The sequence below is a fragment of the Cyprinus carpio genome, chromosome B22 (assembly GCF_018340385.1).
Source record: "Cyprinus carpio isolate SPL01 chromosome B22, ASM1834038v1, whole genome shotgun sequence".
NCBI lineage: Eukaryota > Metazoa > Chordata > Actinopteri > Cypriniformes > Cyprinidae > Cyprinus > Cyprinus carpio.
In genome coordinates, this window is record NC_056618.1 from 35911 (window position 1) to 63059 (window position 27149).

Here is a 27149-nt window from a genome sequence, read left to right on the forward strand (position 1 = left end):
CGGCCAGGGTGGCGTAGTCAGCCTCCATCTATTCTGACAACCCCCTCTGTGTCCTGCCACAATCATGTTAATATTTTCATCCCAAAGGTATGGGGCCACACATACTCATACAAACTACCACCCAGCGATAGGTCAGCATTATGGTCAGGTAGGCAACGCATTTTCTCTGACAGGAATTGGAGCATGTGTTGCATACCTTACCATATTGATTTTATTATTATTATTTAGAAAAATTTGGGAACTAGACCACAGCAAACCATCTTTACAGTCCAAGTGACGCCAGCAATATAATGTCTAATGTAACGTTATATATAACAGTAACGCAAACTTACCTTTTGGTTGGTAGCCAGAGAGGTGTGTCAATCGCGAAGCAGTTCTAATGTTAGCTGTCTAATCGGGTAGGTTGCCAGATGCCAGTGTTTTCTCCAGCCTGAACCTCGTCAAAAACTGAATGCAACAGTTTTTGTCTATGATTATTTTGTCAAAACATATTTTTGTCTATGGTAACTCTAATCTACATTAACTAATTAATTAGTATCCAGTTATTTATATTAAATTTGTGGAGTTAACAACTACTTGAACTAATAAAATAATAAACATAAAATTTTTAGAGTCACTTGGCTCATACATTTTCCCTTATGAAAGAGGTCACTGCAAGCTAACCTTTTGCCTCCTTTAATTCAATACATCCATGAACAGGCAGTTTTGAAAAGTGCTTTTGAATATAGGGGAAATATGATCTAGCCTACAACACGCAGGACTTATTGCCTTATCCCATCATTGAAAATCATAGGCCTAGGCTACTGAATTTGTTCCAAGTGTTCAAATACAGATCCCTTCTCAAAATTAGTATATTGTGAAAAGTTCATTATTTTCCATAATGTAATGATAAAATTAAACCTCTCATATATTTTAGATTCATTGCACACCAACTGAAATATTTCAGGTCTTTTATTGTTTTAATACTGATGATTTTGCATACAGCCTATGAAAACCCAAAATTCTATCTCAAAAAATTAGCATATCATGAAAAGGTTCTCTAAACGAGCTGGTTAACCTAATCATCTGAATCAACTAATTAACTCTAAACACCTGCAAAAGATTCCTGAGGATTTTTAAACTCCAGCCTGGTTCATATACTCAAACGCAATCATGGGAGACTGCCGACCTGACTGCTGTCCAGAAGCCGATCATGACACCCTCAGAGCGGAAGAGGGGTAAGAGCCCAGAAAGTACAATTCTGACGAATAGGGCTGTGTCCTAAGAGTGCTGTATCAAGGCATCCTCAGTGGAGAGTCTGTGGAACAAGAAAGGGGTGGCAAAAACGCTGCACTAACGCGAAGAGGTGACCGGGCCCTGAGGAAGATTGTGGAGCAAGGACCGATTCCAGACGCATGGGGGGACCGGCGGAAGCAGATGAACTGTAGTCTGGAGTTAAAACATCCAGATCCACCGTGCACCGGCGTGTTGCAGGAAATGGGCTCAGAGAAGCAGCACTGGCTACAGGGTTGCAGCCCACTGGACTGTGCTCATTGGTCCAAAAAAGTAACTGTTTTCGGATTGAAAGCCCAGGACTGTTTGCCATTGGTCTCTCGGACATATCAACGGTGCCGAGAGTCTGGAGGGAAGGGAGCTGGGGAGAAGGGGAACAGGCAAAAATGCCTTGAAAGTCACAGTGGTGTCAAGTACCCTCAGTTCCAGTGATGGTCTGGGGTGCCCTGTTTAAGGCTGCTGGGTGTGGGTTCACTGTGTTTTTATCAGAGGGGGGAAAGGGTCAATGCAGCTAGCTATCAGACTTTGGAGCCCATTCATAGGGTGCCATCGGCTGAAAGATCTTTATGGAGATGAAGATTCGTTTTTGTTCAGCACGACCTGGCACCTGCTCAGCAGTGCCAAACCCTGGTAATGGTTTTAATGACGCTATGGTATTACTGTGACTCATATTGGCTGCCAACTCTCTCTGACTGAACCCATAGAGATCGTGTGGGATAGTGTGTGAAGGAGAAAGTTAGAGCCGCAAGACCCAAGCACTCTGGATGAGCTAGGCGTTGCGATCGAAGCATTCTGCCTTCATAACACGCTCAGCATGTCCAGCATGGGTGGGGCGTGATTGGCCTCCATGCAAGCCGCATTTGAAGCAGTCATTTCTGCCAAAAGGTTCCCGACCAATGTACTGGTGCATAACTGAACATAATTATTTGAAGGTTGACTTTTTTGTATTAAAACACTTTTCTTTATTGGTCGGATGAAATATGCTAATTTTTGAGATAGGAATTTTGGGTTTTCATGAGCTGTATGCCAAAATCATCAGTGTATTAAAACAATAAAAAGACCTGAAATATTTCAGTTGGTGCAATGAATCTAAAAATATATGAAAGTTTAATGTTTTATCATTACATTATGGAAAATAATGAAATTTTTCACAATATGCTAATTTTTTTGAGAAGGACCTGTATATGTTCTGTTTAACTTAAATGCTATTTTTTTTGCATTGTGATTTTATCTTCTGTTTTAGATGCTCTTACTCAGCAGATGGGGGGACAAGTTACTGTCACCTAATTTTTCTTTTGCACAAGCTGTGCAAAAGTGGCAGCGCCATGGGCTGACCGGCAGGAGGACTGGATCGACAACTTGCAGGCATCAGATGACAATGAAGTGTAAATAAAGAGTAGAGAGGCTAATAAACATGAATTTGATTTTTAAATAGTGTGGTGTGTTCTGTGTTTATACAAGATTTAAAATAACCCATTACTTTTAACATCCTGGCTGTAGATAAAGCAGGCTTTTTAATTTATGGAGCATTACATTTAAAATTAACATTTAAAAACGATTGAAATTCCATTGAAATCAACACGCTAGATCCTTAGTTCAGTTGAAATTTCAACATTGTTTCAATATTCCTGATAATTGAAATACCATTGAAATTCCAAGGTTGATCTATGGACAGAATTTCAACATTGTTTCAATATTAAATCAGGTGCAATGATGTTGAGTCAACATCAGAGTTCGATGTTGATTCAATGACTTAATGTTGACAACGAATATGTTGATACAGTATAGTTTCAATGACTGTTTGCTATCTGGGGCTTTAATCACAAGTTATCAAACAAGCTTATCAAAGCACATTTTCTAGAAATAGACGCCAGCTTTGCCTCGCTGATGTTACATTTGACGCCTGCAGTCAGGGAAATCAAAGAAAACACTGTAGTTAAAATATTTAACATTCACAGATGAAAGTTTGGTAATTATGAAGTTATGTGCATTTTAGAACGAATTCAAGCAGGATAAATGCGTCAAGCCTGTGCCTGCGCCTGTGCCTGTGTTTATTTTCTGTAAGCTACACAGTATTACACCATATTTTAGGATTTGACACATTTAATAGGTGTGCAGTATTATTTATATAATATGAATTATGTGTTATATTATTCAAAAGAAATTGTGGTTTACTTTTGTATTTGGTGTGAATTATTTTTTATATTATTTGAATTATGTTTTGTTTTATTTTCTAGCATGTTTAGATTAGATTAGATTAGATTAGATTCAAAATTTATATTTTAAAATTCTTTAATAAAACAAATACGTATTTTTGTTATTCGTTAACCGTCTATTTTGACAAACAACTTATTGGGAAAATATATTTGTCTGTACACTGGATTAAGAAATTGTTATGGTTTTATAAATTATTTTCTTATTTTACTAAAATATATATTGTATATATATTTGTATAATTTTCGTTCCCATTACTTAGAAGGCCTAATTAAACAAGAAACTAATAAATTAAACCTGCAATCGATGAAGTAAATCATTGAAATTCTAAAGAATGGACTGATTAATAAAAACGCCCTCATGTTTAAAGTCAAGTTCTCTCATTATAATCACCAAAGTGCAAATGATGTATAAAAAAAAAAAAAAAAAAAAAAAAGAGCTTCATTATTAGACAGCTTTCAGTGATTTTAAAGGGGAGCCTTTACTTGTTTTTCATACTTAAGTAAAAAATAAAATTGCAGTCGATTTAAATGCAGGTGTGTAAAATGTATGCTCAAGATTTATGGGCGGAGGATGCTGAGTGCATACAGCATTTTATTCTTATTTGTTTTATCTTGAACTGAACTGTTTCTTGTTTCTGAACTGAGCTCGGTCTGTTTTTTGGCTGTGAGAACGCTGTGTTGTCATGCAGCATTGGCTGAAACATGCTCACCTCACAGCAGCCCTACTCTTTATTCATTATTTTCCCCCCAGCCAATATTATTGTTTTCACAAGACCATAATAATAACAAATTATCAATTGATAATTAATCATTATTTTACGAAAATCATTGATATTTGTGAACGTAGTGTTTATGGAAGGCTTTAAGACCAAGCGGAATCCTCCTGCCAGCTGCCCGCTTCACAGCCGACTCCACGCTAACTGCACCCAGCTTCAAAGTCCGCGAAGTTTTTATTTAACTAAATCAGTTTGAGCCGAATACAACTTACTGATCATGAGCCCAACATTTAGCAAGACAGAAAAACATTCAGTCTACCTGAAGGAAGATGTATATGGAGTTAGAATTGTGTCTTTATTACGCAGAAAATAAAGATCTGAGAGAAGAAAAAAAGTTTGAGAGAAAAAGTTATCACACTGATAGCAAAAAAGCATTTCATGAGAGAAAAAATCATATTTGAGAGAAAAAAGTTTTCATACCAAATAATAATATTTGAGACTAAAAAAGTATTTTCTCGATAGAACATAAAAAATATAAATTTGAAATTTTTAAAATTATTTCTGAGAAAAAAATCTCTCAAAATAACTCTAAATATATATTTTTTGCTATCAGTGTGAAAACATTTCTCTAAAAAAAAAAAGAGCTCGAAACGCTTTTGCTCGATGCAATTTCTTGCCTCGTCAGATTTTGCTTTCACCGTGAGAATTGTGTCATGGGCGGGGCCACGCCCTATTGGCCAGTCGGGTGAGCATCGCCTTGTCTTGGGAGTCGAACTGAATTATTACACCATTGTTCGGTTCACCTGCATAGATGGCTTGCCTTGGCGCATAGTTTAGTTGAGCACGGACACTCCAATGTTTGGGTAAGATGATGACACACAGCTGGTTGAGCAAGTTCAGTATCACTGGAAGATTACATTAAAAAATAGCACTCATATTCATGAATGAATGTGTATTATATTATTTGCTTGCTAATCGCTAGTAAAGCTAACTGGTAGCCATCATGCTAGGTAAACTTGCAAACTCACCTGGTTTATACTATTTTTAAATCAAATTCCAAATGAATGTTTTTGATTTAGATAGTTTCATCACTTTATTTAAAGTGAGAAACGGTATATCGAGTCACCGTCTAACGCTAGCTAGCTGTAGGGCTGCCCTTCCATGCATACCAACGTTAGTTGAAAGTTGTACAGGAGGTTGTATGAACAAGCAGTTACTCTTCAGGTGCTTTGAGGCTAGCAAGTGCAAAGGTAGAAACTAGCTCACTACTCACTAAATAAGGCGTGAAACTATTTTAAATCAAAACATTCATTTGGCATTTTTACTGTTGTGTAAATATGCTATTTATAGTCTTTACATCGCTAATGTTAGCATTTCAGTTGTACATTTTCAATATTTTCTATAAAATGGCCCAAATCTCAAGAAAATATCATACCAAGCTTTACTATCGTGAATCACAAGGTTTATTATTTGATATTTCAGGGTACAGAGGTGTATCTGTGTCGTTGTGGTCAGATATCAACACGGAAGAGTGAAAGAAGCATGTGACACGATGTGACGTTGTCTTGTTATGACACTAAAGATTGACAAGGCGGTTGATGAATCAGAGTTCGTCTGAGACAGCGTACGCGACGAGCTGCACACACACACACACACACACACACACACAGCGCCAGAGAGGGGCTGTTTATCATCAGATCGCTGTAAATCAGTGGGAAATTAATAGAAATGTTGATTCTGTCTGAAGAAATATGAAGTAAACATCAGTAAATATATCCACATATCTGCATACATGCATCTTTGGACTATAATCCCCTTTACTGACGCTGTTCAGTGAGTCTATGTGAACACAAATAAACCGCTGCGGACGGACTGAATATGAATGAGTGCGTGAATTTCTATTCAAATTTGGCATAATAATGGATTTATTATTTTGCACTCTGACATAAATTCATAACTTCACTGCAACCATGTTTTTATCAAAACAGTGGTCAAATATCGAAGCTAGAGTCTTTAAACTTCTCTCAACTGATGCACAGTTTCTCCAGATCATAAGAGAGTGATGTTTAACGTGCTGTGAAAGTGAAACATTATTGAATCTGGGGGTCACGGGACGCATCTTTGACGGCTAAGGGGTTAAACAAAATGTAACCTTTGTGTTTATGCATCTCATTTTTATTGCGGTATTCTGAAATAAATTTGTAAGTAGCATTTGCCAACTCTTGAACTAAATTAAATAAATAAAAATAAAATAAATCCTTCAGGTTTTTGTACATAGTAGTTTACAAAAACAGATTCTCCAAGAAAAGTTAAACCAAAATAAATAAATAATTAAATGCAGTGAAGAGAGACTTGAAATGAACTGTAAAGTTCAATTCTGTAATTAACTACACATAATTTGATGGTGAAGGGTGAACAAGCAGTTACCTTTCAGGTGCTTTGAGGCTAGTAAGTACAAAGGTAGAAACTAGCTCACTACTACACTAAATAATATGGAACCATCTAAATCAAAACATTCATTTGGCATTTGATTTAAAAATAGTATAAACCAGGTGAGTTTGCAAGTTTACCTAGTATGATGGCTGGTTAGCTTTACTAGCTATTAGCAAGCAAATAATATAATACACATTCATTCATGAATATGAGTGCTATTTTTAATGTTTAATCTTTCAGTGATACTGAACTGTTCAGCCAGCTGTGTGTCATCATCTTACCCAAACATTGGAGTGTCCTGCTCAACTAAACTAGCCATATGCAGAGGCTTCATCTATGCAGGTGAACCGAACAATGGTGTAATGATTCAGTTCGACTCCCAAGACAAGACGATGCTCAACTGACCAATAATAGGAACGGCCCCGCCCATGACACAATTCTCACAGTGAAAGTAAAATCCTGACACGAGCAAGAAATTGCATCGAGAGCAAAGAAAGCTGCTTCAGAGAAACTCTTTTTTTTTTTTTTTTAGAAAAATAGCCACACCGGATAGCAAAAAATATATATATTTGAGAGGTTTTTTTTCCAAAAATATTTTGAGAGAGATTTTTTTTTTCTCAGAAATAATTTTAAAAATTTCAAATTTATATTTTTATGTTCTATGAGAAAATACTTTCTCAAAACTTTTTTTTTTAGTCTCAAATATTATTATTTTTTTGCTATTGCATGAAAACTTTTCTCTCAAATATATTCTTTTTTTTCTCATGAAATGCTTTTTTTGCTATCAGTGTGATAACTTTTTTCTCTCAAACTTTTTTTTCTCTCAGATCTTTTATTTTCTCTTGTATGTAATAACGACACAATTCTAACCCATAGATGTATTTCACAGTTAATGCTGTTAAATAGAGAGTTAAATAGAGAGAGAGAGAGAGAGAGAGAGAGAGAGAGAGAGAACCGTGTAGGCTATTCCTAAACTTGGAGCTCATTATATTGAAGTACAAATCCAAACACTAGACGCAACCTACACTCTCAGTGTTCTTTCATTGAAAAGTATGTTTTTTGTTTATTCACAGGCTATATGGTTGAAATAATATTTTAGTTCAAACTTTAAGTTCCATTGTTAAAAAAATGCTTTATTGGATTAACGCCATAGACCTCAGCTGTCATGCTTTAAATCCCATGCCATTTGTAATTTTTCACAGTATATTTTCAAATTCTAAATCACTCAACCTTTAAAGTCACAATTCTATAATGGTCAAATTTACTCAGGCCGATGGCATTTTTAATGACATTATTTTTTATTTATTTTTATTTTAGAATAATTGTAGCCTACATAAATAGGGGTGAAGCAAAAACAAATATGAATAATATTTGATCGTCCCTTATTTTTCCCTTAATTTTAAAGAATAAACACTATTTTCTACAAGAATAAACCTGATAACATGTTATTAATTCATAGAAATGATTTAAGTACTAAAACCTGATAACATATTATTAATTCATAGAAATAATTTCTAAGCAATTAAAACCTTTTTTTTAAACTTGAACTTCAATACTATTAAACTGACTTTAAAAAATCTCAAGGAGTTTATAAGTTAAAAAGGGTAAAATGTCACAGTGCATGTTAAATAGCCTAAAATGAACTTGTGCTAACAATATAATTAGAACTAACAATATAATTTTTTTAAAAAACAGGCTAAAAAAATAAAGTTTGTGAGAGGAAAAAAAAATTATAAGTCATGTATAAGTTGCATTTTATTACATTCAGAAATAATAACGGGCTGGCCTAATAATTTTATAATGTGCCAACAGGATATTTTAGTTCTCTCTTCACTTTACAACAAACCTTTTTAAATTTAACAAATTTATCAGGAACAGAACAAGAATTAAAAAATATATAATTTAATAGATAAATAAAAATTGCAGTATATAATAATATAGGCTTAGCTATAAACAAACAAAAAATAAATGAATAATAATTTAAAGCGAACTATAAGGTAAGGTTACCTCATTCGAGAAATCCAAACGCTTCCATATTCGATGTTGCCTATTTCAGTTTAACTATTATTCATTCGGTAAAATAGGCTTTGTAGTTCACTGTTTCAGTATCAACGAAAAAAAAAAATCATAATGAGCAAAATATACAAAGTGGGACATCGCTGTTCACTGAATGGCATGGTGAACGGCTAATGTTTCCAATGAATGTGTGCGAGGCACCAGCTGACAAACCAGCTGAAACAGAAAATACAACATTTTTTGGTCACACAGTAAATAATAATTAAAATGCAAAGTGTCAGCAGTTTGAAAAAATCAAGAATAATAACAGAATTAATCATACTATTGCTAAATGCTGGACCGTTTTCATTTCTCGACCTGCAATGGAACCTGAAGGATTTTTTTTAAACCAACAATGAACCGAAATGAAAACATTTAGCTTTTTTCCGTATATATAGGCCTTATATTTAATGACTGTTTAATAACAATAGTACGTATAAGATCCTTTGTAAAGGTCTTCTTTAATTTTTGATGAGTAGACTGTAGCCTAGACTATCCTTACATTTGAAATTAACTCACTGTACATTTTAATGGTTTTTAAAGATGTTACAATGTTATATCATAATGTTATTGTTGTTTACTCTCCTTTTATCTAATTTTGCCACTACATTCAGTTCGCACCGCTTATGCCACCTGGCGGTAGCTCACAATGAATTAACACGCCGACCGACTTGCAGTTAATGCCACCTGGCGGGCGCGGCGGCACGCTACATGGTATTACCCATTTTGGTTGTCTACCTAGTGTAGTTATACATTGCTTTGATTTTTAGGATTAAACCAATAAACTACTTTTGACTAGTGACTTTACCATTTGTTTTATTAATGTTTATTTATAGTGCAATTTATTCTGCCATCTGACTCATGCAGATCTCTGTCCTGGTGTTTACGGTCCCCATCATCCACTCTTCGCAACATGTCTTTGTATGGAGACCACCATGATTCAATCTATACAGATCTATTTGTCTCTTTCTCCCACAAACTCCACTTTCATAGGTATGTATTTGCTTTTGTTGTTGTTGTTTCAACAACGCTGACTGTATTTTTGTATGACAAAACCTAGGGCTGCAACGATATTGAAGAAAAAATGCATTATGCAATTGTGATAACTTGTACAACTGATAATATTCAATAATGCTTAAAGTGTAAAATAAATTTAGATTATATGTAGGTATATTTAAAATCTGAAAACTCTATATGTCACAAGCATCGTTTCACATTATTTTGTGAGAAGAAAGCATAACCACAACTTCTAAACAGCTGTGCTTAACATAAGTGTAAACCCCGGGTTTAGGGTTTCAGGTAGGCCCAAATTAGGTTTAACAGCAAACTAATCAAATGTAAAAATTAAACGCTGCTTAGTCTTCACTATAAGGAATTAAATACACACTGATTTCTATTAAAGTCCAATTGTAGTCAATTATTTTGTCCCTAAAACGATCTTTGATCATCAAAATGACATTTAAATGTGTTTTTTCTTGTGAAAATATTTTCTCATGCCTTAAAATAGCTTGAATATAACTCTACACCCTTGCCTCATTTTATAATCTATGAATATGTAAATATGGTGCACCAGCTGTGGAAAGTACATGGCAAAAATTTGGTGGAGACCTTTTCTCCCACTTCTCTCTCCACCACCACAAACCCTCTTTCCTACATGTAAACAGTTGTTAAGCCGCGACTATGTTTGAATGGTAATTTTCTTTTTTTTTAGTTGCAAACCGCTATTCTAATCATCGAGAATAACGAAACTATGACGGCGCATCGAAACTATGACGCGTTTCACGAGAAACTATGACGGCGCAGACGAAACTATGACGGCTTCACGGTGAAACTATGACGCGGCTCACGAAACTATGACGGCTCAATGAAACTTTCTGTTTACCACGCTAAGCATAGTTTCCGGCTCACTCTCTGCCATCTTATAAGAAGGTTGAAGCAAAGCATGGATGCGCATCTAATTACCTGAGGTCTATTTTAAACTTGGCTCTCAGTACAGAGAGACATTGTTTCTTGCTCTTGTGATTTCACACAGATATGTAATCACTGAGCGACATCTAAACGATTTTTTGAGGTCTAGACTTCGTTTCGACCTAAAAGATTACTCAAGTGTCTAAGACGCTTATAGCATTTATTCAGCATCAACTCCAAACGGGCCAGGCCAGCTCCACGATATAGGTGGATGCATGCAAAGTGTAACGAAAACGACTGCATATTAGAAAGAACATGGTTCGCTTTAATTTTGAGTTGTTAGAACTGATGGAGTAGAAGAGTTAGTAAAGCCGACGTCTCCATCGGCCGTAAACTATTTCGCAAAAGGACCACCGAATTACATCTGGCATTTTGATTCTTACGATAAACTAAAGCCATTATGGTATGTTGCATAAACGGCTGTATTGACGGCTTTTCAAGGTAAGATCATTTGGCTAAATGAGTTTCACAACCAGCAGTGGGACCCGAAGGTAATAGGAGGATACTATGTGAACAGGTGGAAGAGTTCAGGTGGCTGCCCCTCGGATCATTAGACGGCGACTGTGGAACAGAGACGGGCACGTGAGCGGACTTTCAGCGTTTGCTCAGACGCAAAAACATTATGCAGGAACTCAAACCATTGACAGTTACATAGAGGTTGCAAGCCAAAGCCAATCAGCGAATAGAGAGTATTGGTGGGGGTTCATCAGGAAAGAAGTATGGAATTTCATTCTCTCTTGTTCACTGACCTGAAGGACAGAGGATTGTTCGATGCGGGGATTTTGGATAAAAAATCTCATCCGTTCTGTTTCTTGGGAATTATCCAGGTGAGTTTTTGTCCTTAAAAAGTTGAACGAGATGTAGATGCACGACTGCACAGCATAAGTTTAGTATATAAAGCATTTGCTTTGGGACTCATCATGCACCAAAAGTATCGCGAATCCTTGTTATTACTCCATAACATTGCCCACTTATTCGTTTTATTTTCGAGTGTTTTATTGAATTAATGTAATAAATAATTAGTAGTAAAAATAAAATAAAATACCACATATCCCCCAAAACCACAGCCATAACCTTATAAGTAAATAATTGTGTAATAAAAATTCACATTAATAAAAAAAAAAAAAAATTGCCTAATGCCTATTTGTGAAAATTTTATAATCTGCATCATCAAAAGTGTATATTGTTTTATCACAGGTGATCTTTAACTTGTGTGGGGTCAAACTAACCCCCACCCCCCCCCCCCCCCCCCCCCCCCCCCCCCCCCCACCCCCCCCCCCCCCCCCCCCCACCCCCCCCCCCACCACCCCCCCCCCCCCCCCCAACACCCGCCCCCCCCACCCCCCCCCACCCCCCCCCCACCCCCAATTGATGGTGTGACTTGGATGAAACTATCCCTTTTAATTTCCAAAAACTGTGAAATTCTCTCAGTCCTTTACTCCCCTTAATGTTGTTCCAAACCTGGATGAGCTCCTTACCTTCATGCTGACAACCAAACAGCTGATGGTAGAACATTGACTTAGTCAGAAAAAGTAAGAAAATACGCAAGTAAGAATTAGTAAGGAAAAACTACTTGGTTACCCAGCCATTCTTCACAATATCTTATTTGTGTTCAAACAGAGAAAGGAACTCATTCAGGTTTGGGAACAACATGGTTTTGGATGATCTGTCTCCTTTAATTCTAAGTCACAGGTCATGGAATTGTGGGGTTATGATTATAAGTTTATGCTGTTTTTGGGGGGGTACTTTTTTTTTTTTTTTTTTTTTTTTTTTTTTTTTTTTTTTTACCTATCATAAAATTCTCAACACCATTTGCCTACGTAATATTACATTTATATTAAAAAGTCACTTTAAATGAAGGACCGAAATGAAATGTGGTTGTTTATGGATACACAACTCCCAATTGCAGGATTAAATAAATTTAATGCAAACCTTTGTCTAATATTTGTTTATTTAATTGCAGGATGAATTGGAATGAAAAACTGCACGTGTGTGCGGATGCGCTCTGTAATAAAGACCATTCAAAAAACGACAGAGTGCCAAAGCGGTTAGACCCAATGTCATGTACTTATTCCCAGAGCTGTACAGAACAGACGACACTACATGTCCACCAGTGGACACACAGGAGACCTACAGCTGTGCAAGGACACGAATGCACATTTCGTTCATCTCTACCTTGTGACAGTGATGTTCTATGGACATCTGTAATTCTGTTATGGACTGAGGCACACTTTGAGCTTCCAAGGACTCCATATCAAGCAATAGGGACCTTATAACTTGCATCTAAGCGAATGCAATACTTACTTTATTGTAACCTGTGGCTCAGGCTGAAAATAAATAGAGGGGTTGGTGGCATTTTTTATTTACAGGAGTATCCGATGACCCAAATGAAATGCTAACAGTACTCTGATGTTACAATATTCATTTCAAAAGGCTGGTATAGCACGTTAAAGGTGCACTTTGTTATTATGGGTTTTATTATGCAAATATTTAAGGCAACAGTTTTCAGGAAAAGTACGTAGTCTCTAAAAGACTTAATGTTATTGAGTATATGTTATTAGTTTTATTTAGGCAAGTACCTTCTATTAGTCTATTAAATAATGAAAATTATGTCATTTATTGTACCATGAAGCTGTTTTTCCAAATTCAGGACTTTTTCTTCTGTGCGAACACAAAGTGTTTAGCAGAATGTAGCACTGAGCCAGGTTATCAGCATCCTCTGTCACCATTTTTCATACAATGGTTGTGAATGTTTTCTCAGCTGTTGATGCCCTAATAGTCGTTAAACATATGTGTTCCTTCAAAAAAAGTCTAGTCTTGTTAAAAGCAACACAAATTAAATAACCAGAATTTGTGATTTTCTTGTGAACGATCACTTTAGACTCGTATGCAGATTTTCTCCCTTTGATATAATTTAATAAGGTCATCAAATGCACTGAATACAGAAAGATGTTAAGAATCCACAGCTGGGCGTCATTTTATTGATTATTATACTTAACTAACTTAATTATTGCTGACATCTAACAATGTTTACAAACATGGATACTCAAACCTAACATGTTTTTCTGCATTACAGTAAATTGTAAATGAAAGAAAATGTCAAACGTGTCAGAATATTAAATGGATTGAAAATTACAGTCCATAAGAAACTGTCTGTTTTTGAACAGGAACAGGATTAGAAAGTGAACTGTTTGCCTGAAATGTATGAACCTGTTTGTGTATAAAAACAATTCTGTGCAAGGTTTGAATAACAGCTTTAACTCGCCTCAAACCAATAGGGGTGAAACCATTAATGATTTACATTATCTACTCCATGTCTAATTCTTAACACTAAACAGTTATCTAACACTTTATTTAACAGGGTATTTAATAGCTGGCTTCTGATTTGTAACAAATATTTGCAACTATAAACTCATGTACAGGATAGCAATTCTATCAGCATAGCTATTCTATCTTCTGTTCAATTCAGTGGAATTAATATGTTTTGTATAAAACTAAACTTTCTTTAGAATGGAAATTGAAACTTGACTCCAAAAAACATCTTTAAAAAGCTAGTTCAAACTATAAAATCTTAAACATCTTGAGAACTAAGACTACTCAGAGGTTCAGAATTATTACAATTACATTACAAAAAAAATTACATGAAATAATACAACAAAAAATTAAACAGTACAACCACTGGTGTACACAAAATAAGCTTCACCTCCATTTCATTGTAATAATACAGTCATATAGAATGTCCCATTACAAAGCAATCTCCATTTAGTACATTGTCAAACTCTGCACGAAATTCTGTTCTAAGCAATCTCCATTCAAGGTAAATCGAGAACTGCGTCCACATGTATGTGCAAAAGGCCTACGTCCAAGCCACATGATCCATTAAACATGGACTTCGATTTTGTCATTTACAACATGTCGACAGTAAGAGACCGGTACAGACGATCGCACGCGGAAAGTCTCCACCAGCTATTCTGTTGGTCTAGATTTTTCACGTAGCGCTGCAGATGATTTAGGGTCAGCTGCTCTTAGCCCCCCGCTGGTTTCAAGTAATCTTTTGCTGGCTTATCAGTTGTGACCACTTTCTTTTTTGTAGCTTTCTGTTGACTCGTATGCTTCAAGTATGCTTTGTCTGTTCAGAATTCAGTTAATGCGCTCCAGTTGGCATAATGCGTCCGGAAGCAGTCAATTATAATTTGGGCTCTTGAAAGGAGGACTTTGTGAGCCATTGTCAAAATAGCAGAACGAATGTTTTCTTTTGGAGGCAAGCAGTATGAACCCATCCGTGAGAAGAGATCAAGTAAATCTTCTGCATCATTTTCATCCAGGCCGCCTTGAACAGCTTTTTCAACAACAGATTGCTCTGAGGCAGACAAATATTTAAAAAATGAGGACATCAAGAGCCCTTCATTGACAGAGTCGACACCATCAATACATGCCAAAATAAATGCCGGAGACAACCTGATGGGCATCACACCATGATCAACATAGCCTTTTACCCACACTCTTCCAACAGCCTGCCACTCCCTCTCTGAGTAGTCTGGTCGCAGTCTTGGAACTCGTTCTTCCTCACCCTCACACTGAGCGAGAAAATCTTCCCAAAAGGCAGTGTACAGTTCACGTGACACTCCATCATCATCAATGGCATTTTTCATTAGTGAATTCTACGCGCAGGACTTGTTTTAATACTTGGGGTTTGAGAAGATCTCCAAAACATCTTTCACTATATTGACCCTTCTCACTCTCACACTTTGGACTTCTTTCATGCTCTCAGGATCCTCTGATTCTTCAATCAGCTGTTCTGCAGAAGATGTTCCTTCTATCTGAGGTTGATCAATTAATGGTGGGTTCTGCAGGATTAAAAAATCACTGAGTATTATAACATGAGAAGATAACATTAAAAACACTCTGCCTTTGCGATTTACAATCACTACACTACAAAACCACATCAAACCATTTCATGAGTACTGGTGATAATTAATTGTATTACATCTATGGTGTCAGGCTTAGCTGTTGTAAAGTTTAAATACATTAAGCATATGAACATGGAAATATATACCTCTGTCATGAGTGTGATACAGTGACATTTTCAGTAAAGTGTTAAAATGATACAGTAATGTCTGTAATAATTTATATGTAATAGGACAATTCTGTAATAATGTCATTTCAAACCTGTTCGACCTTTGTTTCCATAAAACACAAAATGAGAATTTGTGGAAAAAAATTAGTTGAATTTCTAAAGTGAACCGTCCAAAGTGAGGGAAAAAATGAACCACAAGCTATATTATACTATTATTTTACAGTGTAAAAAGTGATTCAAGATTTCTCCTGATGTGGGTTCCACAGTAGAAAGAAAAAAAATTCAAATAGAATAAATAACAGATTTTAAGAGTACTATCCCTTTTAAGGTTTTAAATTATGTTAAAATAAATAAATAATCATAGTAAAAAAAAATTAGTATATAATATCATACATATACTACCTGTCTAGGGATCCCCATCTTCTGTATTCCAGGAAAGAGTGGAATCCAAAATGGCAAAATTATCATGTGCAATTCCAATCTGGATCTCTGAGTCCTCCAGTTCTAGATCATAAGACACATCAACGAATGACCCTGGCTCTCCGCTCAAACACACCACAAACAATCATCACAAAGGAACAAACATCATCAGGTCATAAAAAAAAAAAGGATCATCAGTCATGGTCTCCTGATGCCCAATTTCTCCTCTCTGGAATTTTTGACTGGTAGAGAAGCTATCCTCCTCTTCAATGAGTGGATGAATGACTGACAGGCACAGGATCACTTGGTTTGAGGAAGTTGGTTGTCCTAATATTCTTGCCATGCTTCTGGTTCTCCCTAGTACTCTCTGTCTGTTGAAAGGAGGCATATAAACATCAGAAGATATACGGTGTACAATTATATTATTATAGTACCCATTTTTCTCCTCTCTCTCTTCTTTCTCTATCATAGATACATAGAAAGCATATAAACATCTAAAAGATATACAGTGTACACTTTATAACATTATTAACCCATTCTCTCGTCTCTAAATAACGTACACCATCCTCTCTCGCTCTCTAATAGACAGATACACAGGAAGCAGCATATAAACACCTAAAGATATACAGTGTACATAACATTATTAACCCCACTCTCTCTATATATAAATAGATACACAACAGACATGCACATAAATTACTTTATTTAATCCATAACTTACCACTCTTGGCTCTCGTTCCAGTTCGTCAGGAGCAAAATCTGAGGACGAGTCTGATGAAACTTGGGGAGAATTGACTAAATCCTTTTCCATCGTGCATATGTACAGTCGTAGCATTCTGAGTTGAACTCTGCTCATATAGTTCATTCACTGTAATACTGAATGGAATTGTGGTCTGACTGAAATCTCGCATCTCAAAAGTATAGCTTGCAGCTGGGCCTTTTGAAGAAACCCCTTTAGGAAAAAACAAATCCTTCCCAATCCTCATCAGTTCCTCAACCGAAGTATTCTTTTTAACCGTCACATTGTCGCGTTCCTCCTTCCATGTCTTGTCCGAACCTGGTGAAATTCTCCTTTATGAAAATTAATCCCACCCAATTTCCAGTCGTCTTGTCTCTTTAGAGGCATGTTTGTTGCCGATACCTGAAAAGTTTGCTTAATAAACCCCCGTCATTTGCTGATGTACTGCCTCTTTTTTTGGATCTTGTCTCTTAATCTCTGCAGTGCAGTGATTTGGTGGTTTCACATGCTGCGAGTCTCTTTGACCGGCAAAATGCTCTAACTGCAAGACGATCCCCATATCTAACAATATATTTTGCAAGTTCGTCTTCAGTCATAATTGGCAATGACACTTATGTTGATCTAAAAGAAATGTCAGCTATAAATACATTGGTAACGAAGGCATGCATATGGATTAATTATAGCCTAACTGTAACAAGGCATGCATATGGATTAATTATAGCCTAACTGTAACACGCCCAATTTACCCCTTAATCCTCCTTTTATTTTCTCAATACCAAATCTTGAGAAATAATCTCTGGACCTCAAAAAATCAATAAAAAATCTCTTCCATGTTGCAATCTTTTGAAAAATTAAGTTCTAAACACTCTCACCCCCCCACATTAGTTTAATGATGCTAATTCAAATGCCTAAACCGGGAAATTGCGACGGCGTGTGGCACGTCATAGGTTTCTTGTGCGCACGAGATAGTTTTCCAATACATTTCTCGTGCTCACGCGAAAGTGTCTCGTGAGCACGCGAAAGTTTCTCGTGCGCACGCGATAGTTTCTCGTGCGCACGCGACAGTTTCTCGTGCGCACGCGACAGTTTCTCGTGGGCACGCGAAAGTCTGTGTATTTTTTATTTTTGCAAAGGTCCCTTTAGGGGCTCCGTACAATTTAACACACATCCTTGCTGAATAAAAGTATTGATTTTATTTTAAAAAAAAAGAAAGAAAAAAAATTACTGACCCCAAATTACTGACCAATAGTGTATATTGTTATTTACAAAATATTTTTATTTTAAAAACATAGCTTCTTCTTTTTTTTTTATTTTTTTTTATTTTTTTTTACTTTTTATTCACAATCAAAGTATCCTAAAAAAAGTATCACATGTTCTGAAAAAATATTAAGCGCAGAACTGTTTCCAACTTTGATAATGGAATCATCATATTAGAATTATTTCTAAAGGATCATGTGATAAGATCCTAAAAATTCAGCTTTGCATCACAGAAATAATGATAATTTAAAGTATAATAAATTTAAAAAAAATTATTTTAAATTGTAATAATATATCACAATATTAAAAGTTTTTCTGTATTTTTGATCAAATAAATGCAGGCTTGATGAGGCAGAAGAAACTTCTTTCAAAAACATTAAAAATAGTAATGTTTTCCAAACTTTTGACCTGTACTGTATAATATATATATATAATATATATATATATATATATATATATATATATATCAATATATATATACAGCTGCAAGCAGCGATTACCGGGGTTCACTTTAAGACCTTTAGGTTGTTTGTTTTTAGGGTCTAGGCCAAACATAGATGTATGGCTGACAGTAAAAGGGTTATTTTATTTTATTTTATTTGGTTTGGTTTAGTTTGGTTTTGATGTTGAGATTAAATTTTTTTAATACTCAATAAGAATATTTACACATACACAGAGAGAGACACACACATGCACAGACATACATGCCACAAATTTTTGTTTTAGATATAGGTATTTGAAAATAAATGATAAGTGTCAATACTTATTGCAAGTCTTCTCTTTTTAGGAGTTTATATTCAATCATAATCTGGCATAATTGTAAAAACTGATGTGTCTGTGTGAACAAAACTTAGACTCAATCTGATTGTATGTTATAACATGATTTTATATATAATATAATTAGCATTGAACTTCTCCATCAAACTTATGAACAGTACTGTTATAATTAGTTGAATAGCCCATTAGTTGTCTTCCACTGCCATCTAGTGATTACAAATGCAATTTAGCCATGCAATGTCTCATACAGCACTGTGTTTAACCTTTATAACTATTATATAATATACCTGGGTTTCACTGGACTTAGATATTAAAAATGATATGCTCTATTGTAAGAGTTAGATGTATTTAAGTCTTTGATTGTATTAATATTTGTTTTTAGTGTTAGATGTATTTAGTATTTAATTATATTATTGTTTGTTTTTTTTTTATTTGTTTTTGTTTTTTGTAATTTTGTAACATAATTGCAACATGTTGGTGTTTATACATACTTACTGCATGTGGGTAGTTGACATAAAATTTGTTGTATATAAGTTTCAATTAAAAAAAGAAAAAAAACGTTTTAGTTAGTTTAAAAGAAACTGGGCCCATCTTTGGGTATTTGGTGACATTTATAAAGGAAATCCTATTTTCAGGTGACTGCATTTTGTCAAAAAAATAAGCACAATTACGAAGCTCAAAGCATGCTAAATAAAAAATGTGGCAAAGCAACATGGACCGTAATTTTTGAGGATTCTGTGGATAAAGATGCACTTCAAACTCTAAAACCACTGGAGTCCCCTCCGCCGCCACCATCTTTCAAAGTTGTGCAGAGGACACAACGGGTCGTTTGTCTCATCCTTGATGTCTCAGGAAGCATGGGAAGTATGTAATAACAGACATTAACTTCATCTGAAATCAAAGATGCTACTATGATACACTTTTTCATGTTACCAATGCTTTGAAATTAGTTTGATAAATAATTTTAGAAACTATAAGAAACAAATGTATGCTGCTGTTGTTGTTTTTTTTTTTTTTTCGCCCCATGTTTTGCTAGGGGCCCTAGGAATTCTTCAACACGACAGGCTGCCACACATTTCCTTCGGTACACATCATTGAGGATCAAGCCAGTGTGTGGAATGGTAACCTTTAGTACTTCTTCTGCTTCTACTCTGAGCAACTTGATGACTATTGACAGTGACATCACAAGAGAGAATCTTATCAAATTGTTGCCAAAAATGTAGCAAGTGGATCAACAAATATGTGCTTGGGCCTTAGTCGAGGCTTACAGGTGCCATATTAAGTGTACTAGTATGGATTTGTGTTTGTGCTATATGTAATATTGTAGAGTTTGTACTATGGTCAGTGATCCTTTTTTTCTTCAGGTGCTTCAAGAGGACAATGGGGATGTACTAGGAGATGAAATCATTTTTCTGACAAGATGGTCAGGCAACGGACAACATTGCTGGTTGTGCTCCATCTGCAATACAAAGTGGTGCTATTATACACACACTAGCTTTTAGTACAAAGTGCAGCTGGCGCAAAACAAACAGGCACTGACAGAAATGGCGAACAAAACTGTGGTAGTGATATCACCATGAGATTAACTTACTTTGTCTATCTCAGTGTATATCACATAATATATCAACAGTTTATATAATTCATTGCAAAAAAAAAAATGTTACATGTTAAAAACAGGGGGAATATTTTTAGCACCCAATGATAACATCATATCTAACCAGTTAATGGATGCATTTGCTTCACTTTCATTGTCACAACTGGTGATTTACACAAAAAACCAGTTCAGGTTTGTCAAGGTTTCATTTATTGCACATGATACATTTATTACTCTGAGATATTCTGAGTATTTTAATCATAATGATTTGTATCATTCCTTTAGCTATAGAGTGTTGGAGCAAGAACATCTGATTGGGTTCAATGGGACAGTATCAGTGGGATCAGACTGTTGGGAACAAAACCAGTTTTGTAATAATCTATGAAATACTAGTTTGCCTAGCATTTTCATACAATCACCCAAGTGGCTCAATCTACACTCAGACAAATATGAGTAATGATGATTTGTACAAAACAGTCACTTTTAAAAGTTCTAGGAACTGCAGAGGTATGATAACACTTTATGAACTAATTATTTATTCAGTTTATTAGTTTATAAATCATAAACATTTAAAGAGCAGGGTCAGATGGGTTTTTGAAAAATCTCTCTTTTGCAGTTTATAACGTAGCTATCCTTAAAATGAAAACAATCTGCAAAGTTGTTAATCAAAAAAGTGCATGATAAATAAAGATATTGTCTCTCAAAAGAGAGAGTCGACTTAGAGTCGCCTTTACAAGTCGTTTTACATTTTCAAATCTTTTGCCTGTTACCGGTTATATAACGTCACTGGGTAACCACTCTTTGCATAATCCCCCCCGCCTGCCCGCGAAATACGAACAGAGTCTGATCTGCCCACAAACACCGTAGAAGAATGTAGTGTAGCTCACAGACTTTATAATAATTGTGAAACTGCTGTTTATTGTGCTGCACTGGCAGTTTACAGGGTTAATGCGGGAGAGATGAGTGATTTCGGCTGGTGCTCCTGTGATGATGCAACTGTTCTGCGTTTCTGATTAAAAGTTAAGTTAAGACCCAGCGTATTTTGTCTGTCGTTCTTCAAACATTACAGTAGACATATTTTGGTTTACAAACTGTATTGTTTCATCAGTTAGTCACGTTAGCATCGGCTAACGTATCCACCTAGTGTTCACAGTTTAGCAGCAAAACTTTAGCTCGTGGGAACGATTCACTTGCATAAGTGTTTTTTTGTATTTTATGTCATTATAAGAACGGATTGATTTATATTATTGTTTTATGTAAAGGTGCTTTGTCAATGGTAGTGCTGGCTAACTAGCTCAAGGGCTCATCTCTGTGCCAATCACAACAGGTTTGGCCAGCTGACCAATCAGAGCAGAGTAGGCTTGAGGAAGGGAGGGGCTTGCTCCGAACTTGCTTGAAACGAATCATTTCCTAATCATTGGCAAATGACTCTAACATTAAATGTATATATTCTGAGAAAATTACAATGTTTTTCTGACATTAGAGATGCATTTACAAAACCTGATGTAGGGGACTCCAATACAATATTGGGACACTTTAAAATACCATATGACCTGCTCTTTTTATAGTTTGTTGTTGGTGAATAAATAAAATTTTGGTCGAGTTAAAATAATATATGACTTGGCCTATTAATTAATTTATAACTTTTGATTGAGTTGTTAGTTTTTCAGTGATGATTTAGTTAAATGATTTTACTTTTTTTGTGTTTGGTAGCCTGGGGACTGGAAGTACAGTATCCAAACCACCTCAAATCAGGCTTTCACTATAACAGTAACGAGTCAAGCGTCACATGATGTGGTTCCTCCTATCATTGTCAAAACCCACATGAACCAGCAGTTCAATGATGGTACTAAACCCATGACAGTGTTTGCAGAGGTTAGTCAGAATTACAGGCCTGTAATAAATGCTGAAGTGTGGGCTACACTGGAGTCAGAAACTGGATTAACACATACACTACAACTCCTGGACAATGGAGCAGGTAAATTACACAAAATAAATAATTAAAACTTATTTGAATTAATTAAAATTAATCAGAAATTCATCTTTTACGACAATGGAGCAGGTAAATTACACAAAATAAATAATTAAAACTTATTTGAATTAATTAAAATTAATTTTACAAAGATGGGTAAATGACAATTACAAAGATGTTAAATGGGAGAAGTAGCTTGAAAGTAAGAGTGAAGAATCAAGATGGACAAACCAGATTTGCTGTCACGTATGTACCTGGATATGTGATAAACGGTAAACAAGATCAATATTGGTCGGTTTGAAAGTACATTTAAATTAATTGGGAATTAATTTATTGGAATGATATTGATATTAATTGGGAATTAATTTATTGGAATGATATTGATATTGCTCTTATACATAGTTGATTCCTAAATTAATCACTTTTTGAAAGAATCAGTTGAGTGAATGGTTCAACGTGAAGTCTCGAGTCAACACCAAGGAGATTGGGGAGGATACAAAAGAGGACGCGACGACAGTGAAAGCACCAGGCCTGGGTTTTAGGTTTTTGTTATTGGTTTTTGTTTGTGCGCGGCAGTCGAACCGTGAGAGGCTGTCGCGCCTTTTTATGTTTATTTGGTTATTAAAGTTTTATTTGAGTGTTCGCCGGTTCCCGTCTCCTTCTTCCCGTGATTGTGAAGTTTTTATATTGTTACAGTGAGATTCCACAATACAATCAAATAAGATTAGAGAAATATATAACCAAGCTACATTTATTTTCATATTAGATTTAAAATATATATACAGTACAGGTCAAAAGTTTGGAAACATTACTATTTTTAATGTTTTTTTGAAAGAAGTCTCTTCTGCTCTCAAGCCTGCATTTATTTGATCAAAAATACAGAAAAAACAGTAATATTGTGAAATATTATTACCACAACTTAAAATAATAGTTTTCTATTTGAATATACTTTAAAAAAATAATTTATTCCTGTGATGCAAAGCTGAATTTTTCAGCATCATTACTCCAGCCTTTAGTGTCACTGTAACATCCAGTCTATCACATGATCATTTAGAAATCGTTCTAATATTCTGATTTATATATGAGTGTTGGAAACAGTTCTGCTGTCTAATATATTTGATGAATAAAAGGTTAAAAAGAACTGCATTTATAAAAAAAAAAAAAAAAAAAAAAAATTCTAATAATATATATTCTAATAATATATTTTTTTTTACTATCACTTTTTTATCAATTTAACACATCCTTGCTGAATAAAAGTATTGATTTTATTTAAAAAGAAAGAAAGAAAAAAATTACTGACCCCAAATTACTGACCAGTAGTGTATATTGTTATTACAAAAATATTTATATTTTAAAAACATAGAGCTTTTTTTTTTTTTTTTTTTTTTATTTCATCAAAGTATCCTAAAAAAGTATCACATGTTCTGAAAAAATATTAAGCAGCAGAACTGTTTCCAACTTTGATAATGAATCATCATATTAGAATGATTTTCTAAAGGATCATGTGATAATGATCCTAAAAATTCAGCTTTGCATCACAGCAAATAAATGATAATTTAAAGTATAATAAATTTAAAAAACAATTATTTTTTAAATTGTAATAATATATCACAATATTACATTTTTTTTTCTGTATTTTTGATCAAATAAATGAAGGCTTGATGAGCAGAAGAAACTTCTTTCAAAAACATTAAAAATAGTAATGTTTCCAAACTTTTGACCTGTACTGTATATATTATTACAAATTATATTAATGAAATATTTATAATTACAGAAGTATGTCATCATACCACAAACTCTTCATGTATAATTGATGTCATTACAGGGTGTCCCGAATGAACGCATTTTGTCAAGTGGTCTTCATCAAATATCCTGTGCTCAGTGAATAGGGAGCCAGTAAACTCTACATAGGGACCATGTCAGTTGGCATGCAGCTTGTCAAACATAAAGTTTTTGTTCCTGAATGATTCTGTTTCGAACAGAATGTTTGTGTAAATGACTCAGTTTACTCACTCATGCAACAGCCATTCAAAAAGAGTAATTGATTTAATGTACAAACTGGAACTAACTGTTGTGTATAAATAGCAAAATAATTAGCTATAAAGCTGTGTGCAGGAAAACATAATATAAAATAAATAAATAATATAAAATAAAATATTCAGGTGTAAATAAATATTCAAAATATGTATTTCAGGTGTAGTGCAGCTGAACCCTCCAAAGCCTCCAGTTTCTGAGGAGCTACTTGAGGTAGGAAACTTCACCAGAACAGCCACCGGAGAGAGTTTCAAGGTGAAACTTTCAGGCACAACTCCACTAAACTTCCCTCCTAACAGAATCACAGATCTGAGTGCTGAGATCCAGGAGGACACTGTGCTTCTCAGCTGGACAGCACCTGGTGAGGACCTCGACCAAGGCACAGGTAAAATATACACTTACTATACCAGTATTTAAAAGGTTTTTCATTTGTTTAACATCTTCACTGACAAAATAATAGTTGCTTTAAAGTTACATCATAAAATAATAATGTATCTTTAATGCCTTAAATACGGGATGATTTCCGTATTATTCGGAATGGTTGGCAACCCTAGCTGAGATGGAGACGCTCCACACTTGTAAATGATAACAGTGCAACACAAAACGCCTCAGACTTTATATGCGTTCCCAAATGAAACCCAAACATTTCAGAAAAATGAATACAGCTATATATTTTATGGAAAGGGCAATAGGAAGTGTGCAGAGTTGGCCTGTCATGGAGAATAAAGGGAAGTGCAAATACCCTGGCTGAAGGGGGATCGTCCCCATGAAGTGCAGCAAATGTGACTTGCACCTTTGCATCACAGCAGAAAAAGGAACTGCTTTTTTGCAGTTTCATGGGATGTCATGAAATGTGACTTGAGTTGGACTGAGACATGTGCACAGTGATGGACTGGGAAAACCCAACCCACACTGAGGGGCAGCTGTGGGTTAGAGTTTTGGACTAGTTACCCAAAGGTAACTGGTTTGAGTCTCGGTGCTGGTAGGAGTTGTCAGTGGGTGGAGAGTGAATGAACAGCGCCGCTCTCTTTCCACCCTCAATACCCATGGCTGAAGTGCCCTTGAGCAAGGCACTGAACCCCCCAGTCGCTCCCCGGGCGCTGGATATATAGCTGCCCCACTGCTCCGGGTGTGTGTTCACGGTGTGTTCACTTCTCACTGCTGTGTGTGTGCACTTGGAGTGAGTTAAATGCAGAGCACCAATTCCGAGTATGGGTTACCATACTGGCAAATGTCACAACTTTCACTTTTTTTACTTTACTTCAGGGAGCCCCCTATCGTAATACCTGAATTTTATGTTTTCATGTTCTACATGGTATTAGTGCATGTTCCATGCTACATACATTTACTTAACTTGTATAAAATACTTTCAAAAAGACTTGTTTTTTTGTTGTTGGAATCTTTGTGGATGTAAAACAATAAAAAGTTGATGAATTTGATATGCATATATGGTACAAAGCGAATTTTTTGTCCGTTTGCAAGCATTATTATAAACTTTTAAGTACTATGTTGAAGGTTAAATGATAGGAACCTACTTACTTTTGGGTTTGCATAAGTTTCCAAGTATAAAAATCTATCAATATCTAAAAGAAATGTCAATTTAAATAGAAAAGATAATCATAGTTTAATAGAACAAAACTACTTTTTTTGGTCATTTTCCATTGTGGTACACTGTTGCCATATGGCAACGTTTTTCCTAAATACCCCCCCAAAAAATTTTTTTAAATTTTTTTTTGGGATTTTGTATAATTGAAGCTATTTCATGTAATAAAAACTTATTTAAAAAAAAATATTTCATGGTTAGAAACATAATGCGTACCATAGAGGGTTTAATTGCCTTGCATGGCATGTTTTCTTTTCCTTCAAGCTAAATCCTATGAGAATCAGGTGGAGCTTTGACCTTGATATGCTTCGAAGCAGCTTCAGCAATGGTCATGCAGTCAATACAGCTGGCATCTCACCTCAGAAGGCTGGATCAGGATGAAAAGTATTCATTCATCTCAGTTTTTAACCAATCCAAAATTGCATCACAGTCATCTTTGCGGTTCAGTCTAAAGACAATCAAAATGCAACATCTGAAACCTCCAACATTGCTCAAGCTTCAAAGATCCCCCCTGGTCCCCCAGGAGTATCAAACCCATGCATAAATTTAATAATTCTTGTAATTTCTGTGTGTGTGGAAACTATGGTCATATGCTTTATTGTTCTTGTAACCAGAAGGGCAGTGAAACTCAGAAAACGCTTTGCTGAAAGGAAAGTGGCATTAACAATCGCAAAACAAATTTCAAATCAATCCATATATGCCTAATTTGAACATAACTATGCACATCCAACAGCTTTAGAACGTTTCTTAAAATATTCAGTTTCTATAAAACAGAATTTCTTGGTTTTCTGAATATTTTTTTGCAGCATCTCACAAACAAGCATGTGTATTTTTTGCAGCATCTTGCAAAGATTATTAAGAAGGATTTTCTGTTTTGTTTGTACATTTATCAAATACATGATATTTTGTTTATCATGTAGGATTACTATTACATTGTGACCTTATCTAGTGTAGAGTACGTAGTGTTGATTCTCATATAGTTCCATTTTCTTTTTTTCTTTTCTTTTCCCATTTTT

At 35.2% G+C, this 27149-nt stretch overlaps 1 pseudogene; it reads left to right on the forward strand.

Moving 5' to 3' along the window:
* The first annotated feature begins 1152 nt into the window (after positions 1-1152).
* Positions 1153-26872, forward strand: LOC109067622 (annotated as a pseudogene).
* Positions 26873-27149: the final 277 nt, after the last annotated feature.